The sequence below is a fragment of the Opisthorchis viverrini genome (assembly GCF_000715545.1).
Source record: "Opisthorchis viverrini unplaced genomic scaffold opera_v5_305, whole genome shotgun sequence".
NCBI lineage: Eukaryota > Metazoa > Platyhelminthes > Trematoda > Opisthorchiida > Opisthorchiidae > Opisthorchis > Opisthorchis viverrini.
Window position 1 is genome coordinate 207,233 of NW_008751956.1, and position 4,412 is coordinate 211,644.

Consider the following 4,412-nt stretch of genomic DNA (forward strand, 5'->3'; position numbering starts at 1 on the left):
TTAATCAACCTATCAGCTGTTCGTCCTGTTTTCTCCAAGACTACCGAGGTGACATGTGCGGCAGAGGGATCCGGCATATTCCTGAGCTTAGTCTAAAGTACAAATCTTCTGGCCGAATAAAAATGAGGAGCACACGAACAGCTGGAAACGTTGCTAGTTGGAGCGGACTGGCTTGTTGTCATACGTTGTTTCACGTAAACGCCACGCATAACAGAACTTCTTTACGTGAGGTAGTGGTAATCATGTCAGAGCCCTAGTTAGAAGTCTCAGATGTGTCCTGGTAGCCTTTGCGTCCAGAATCTTTTGCAGTGAGCTCTCTTCGGCCAGTTAGACTGCGGTGCAGATGATTTTTGCTCTGTGAAATGGCGTTCCTACTTGGTTTTGCTTGCACACGGTGGCAGCGTAATACTGTAAAGAGGTAAGACCTTCGCCTCGAGGTCGTTTATTAGAAAACACAGACTAAACAGTTACAAACTATTCAAGAGGAAAGTAATCGTCTCATATGCAAATAGTTTTACAAAACTGAACATTCTCAACGCGCACTTTTGAACTCATAAATATTCATTGACTATCGCGCAATTTCAAACGAACACTGCAAAGCAGTTTCACAAGTTCCGTAATAAAACTCAGCTTCTATCGAACGCAGGATGGAGCTTCGAGAAAACGACTTACTACTCGGAAGCCCCATCAGTAGTATCCGCTGTCACAATAGTAGAAACTAGTCTTGAAGGCATTCCAGTGCTATCTTGATGCCAGTGGCTCAAAAAAGAATGGGGATCATAATTTTGCATACCATTTTAGAAGATCGTACTTTGGATTATTTCTGGACTTTCCGGGACCGCAAATGTACGTTCAGCGTCAAAAAAGAGCATAACCAGCTGAAACCGTCAAGTCCAATCCAAGGTCACGGGACTAACTTGTTGTAAAGTTGTCTTATGAAAACACGGTTCTCACGGATTCCCTCAGTAATACGCGTTTCGGTTCCGTGAAACATCTAGAACTATGATACCTGAGAATGTCATGAAATTTACAGGTGACAGGATAATAATAGCGAGATATTTCGCGTCTACAGAATAACCAAAAGTCTTTCAAGAAATCTGGATAACCCTGCATATTCTCATTACTAAAGAAATGCACTAATTTAGCCATTCTGTTCTGGTCTGAGATTCTCGAGGAACGATGGAGAGTTCACAAGTTCATTAGTACACAGGAAAATCGATCCGGCTTTTAAAAGGTTATCGATTGCTAACGTGATTCCAAGTCACTACAAGTGATAGGATGAACAAATGGTGACTGACTTCAATGTGAATCGGGCTTTACAAGTTTCCTTTGGTCAGAACTATACAGCCTGAAATGAAGAATGAAGAGCAACCGGGACATAGCTATTTCAGGCATCCAGCATCCAGAGTAAGCATAACCGGCATTTGAGGCTTCGGGAGTGTCAACCACTAGTGGACTGTGATAAACAGCCCAGCACTAGTTCCAGCGTTTGGGAAAAAATAACCCAACTATGAATGAGATGAACTTGGCCGAACATGCGGTTTTTTGAAGTCATGATTGACAGTTTATAAAATAGTCTGATACACTACACTGGATGAGTTTCCCCACATTGGAGGGAAGTTTGAGGAGTGAGGGGGCTAAAGCAGCATAGCTGGATGACGGCGGGGTATTTCTGGCCCTTTTGGTGGCAAATGACGAAGTCCAGCTGAATCCTGTCTTGTACTTTACGCGACGCTCAGCAGGACCCACATGTGCGAAACTGGCGTGCCCTCCCCTGTAACAGAGATACAGAACGAAGGCACGTCCTCAAAACATTTCAGTTCGATTGAGGAGTAAATAAAAGGGTGTGAGAAGTATTGTAAAGCTGGAGGACGCGCTCATGACCCACCAGATTTTTATAGTATCCAGGAGTAAATCTAATACGATATGCAGAAAAACAGTAAAGTAAGGGGATTAATGGAGCTTATCCGATTTTAATAAGATTTAAATAAACGGCGTGAATAAATCAAAATGCCAGAAAGCATTACAGACGGAAAGCAATTAGCAGGTGCCAACCGGCGGTCGATAATTGCTACAAATTTCTCGACAGCTGTAGAGATTAGGGAGGAAACGTTTCCACTTAAATGAAGCGTCTGTTGGTATCTGATGTAAAGGCCAACTAGTGAGTTGGAACTAGTGTTTTTGTACATTTCACTTCCTACAGATGCTCCTACCAACGAAGACAAAGTGGAACCCTGACAAAACCTTCAAAATGGGTCCGAATGATTCCGCAATCAAACGTATACACTTGAAAAAAACAGAACATCTTGTGTTGTCAACGGAGTGACCGCAAGTGGCTTGGGATTGCGTACTTGGAGTATGTACTTGGGTCGGTACAAAACACGACCTTAGGTTCACATTTTTAAATACCCCATGGATTGCTTCACCGCCAGTGATCGACACGATGAGAATCCAACCCAAGTAGATTTGACATAATTGCACTAGACAACACACACTGAATATGGTGAAAAATTCTAGAATAATTATCAACTACTCACATGACTTAAGTAGTTGGGTAAACAAATAGAATTAATCAAGCATCAATATGGTCGAGATCTGGTCGTATTCGAGATGAAGTCCAGGCTTCTGCAACAACACACTTGTTTATCATACTGGCATGATAAAACCCTGACCACGTATAAACTCCGTTTGTAGCAGGTGGGGTGGATCAGATATCTCACCAGTTGTCATGGATGTTGTGCCCCGTAATCTGATACCTTCCAATGCTGAATAGCGGCTTTCGCCGCTTGCTGAGTGGCTGGTATGTTGTACACTAAAGCCGTTATACCAATGGCATACAACCAAAAGCGCGTGAGTTATTGGTAACTAAACAGAGGGATTTGTTAGTGGATACACCGCACGAATCCTCATTTGGCAAGCTTTCAACAAGAGATCATCATAGGCATCAAAAAGCTACCAAAATATCTACGGACTTGAGTGTATTTCTTGAAAACAGTCCAATTTGGGTTCAAGTAGATCATAAGGTTGACGGAAACTCGGGGACTGCGCCTAGCTGATGAGCCCCAAGAAGGGCAAAACCAGTCGTGGCCTGTCGAGGAGTTTTCAGCAACCTTGTGATTAGTTTCCCTAGAGTGACTTTCCTGAATGTCTCAACACCTACAACGTCTGTGCCCTACGCTACACAAACGTGCAATTTAGAGGGCTTTTAGATTTCACAAGTGAACACGCTGAATAAAGGGTAACTGATTGAAACACGTGTTCAATTCGTTCACTGTGTTGTTTTTAGTAGGCTCCGTTGTCCTTAACGGGAATGGTTAACTACCTGCGTCACTACAAAGAAGCAAACAACTTTCAGTTGCCAATCCCATTGAACGAATTGCGGCAACTCCTCTTTTGATGCACAGTGAACATGCAACTATTGTTCAGTGGTACGCCCAACCTTCGGCGTGGGTAAACACTGGGCCAACGTTTTCATAGTCGAACTTGAGAATGGTCCCTTGAAAGCCACTATAAAGAAGAGACAGTATTACAGGCGATACGTGGCGACATTTCCGCGGTTTTCAACAATCAAACCGAGATGGAACTGTGCCAGTAAGAGTTCAATAAAGAACACGTCGCCATCCAACTCACTTCGGAAGTTTAAATCGATAACTTCATCCACTTTCTGAATGTTGCCCTCGAACAACATCACGATAGTACACTGAAACGATCGACGAATCGGAAGGCTACTTCGTCCTTAAATGCATCAACTTTAATGACTTCATGTTGCTAAAGAAGAAACGGAATCCGATCTAAAGCCTAACTAACCAGGCAAAAAAGCCCTTGAACGGGAAATCCCAACTTTCACCAACGTTTTGAGAGGCAACAGGTTCACTGACAATTTTATTATGAAGTACTTGAACAGTGAAGAAGCCAATACCGTCACAGCCACAGTTGAAGGAAGCCTTCCGTTTAGGGTGATGTACCGGCCGGCTTACTGAACAGAAGACTTTACACAAATTTAGCGAAGGTTCTCCCCACCGTGTCACTCCCAAACTGGTTCATGGGCGATCAAAGATGGAGTGCCTGCTCACCCGCAAAAAATATGTTAGTATACTCATTCTGTTCATAGCCACACCACTCGCGTTTGAACGGCCGTGTTCCTGTTCTGGCGTAATTATTCCGGTGAGTCCACACCAAAGGGAAGCACTGGACTCGAGTTTCGCTCTCATTAGAGCTCATCAGCAGTGCATACCCCATGGCCGTGCTGGGATTTGAACCCCGGGTGAATCAATCGTCACAACTAGGACAGTCACTGGGCCCGCCCAGTATTCGCACAAGGGAACGGAACTTTTGAAGGCTACGACGTATCACTGATAGACTAGAGTATTCGGGCAAAAGATCTGAGAGTACCAGTCCAAACTTGTGAGCCC

At 43.8% G+C, this 4,412-nt stretch overlaps 1 protein-coding gene across 1 annotated transcript in view; it reads left to right on the forward strand.

Annotated features, from left to right (window-relative positions):
- The window catches only part of T265_14939 (hypothetical protein), a gene marked incomplete at both ends in the record, with an annotated part of 7,429 nt that overhangs the window by 2,402 nt on the left and 615 nt on the right, over window positions 1-4,412 (forward strand). The window lies entirely within an intron of this gene.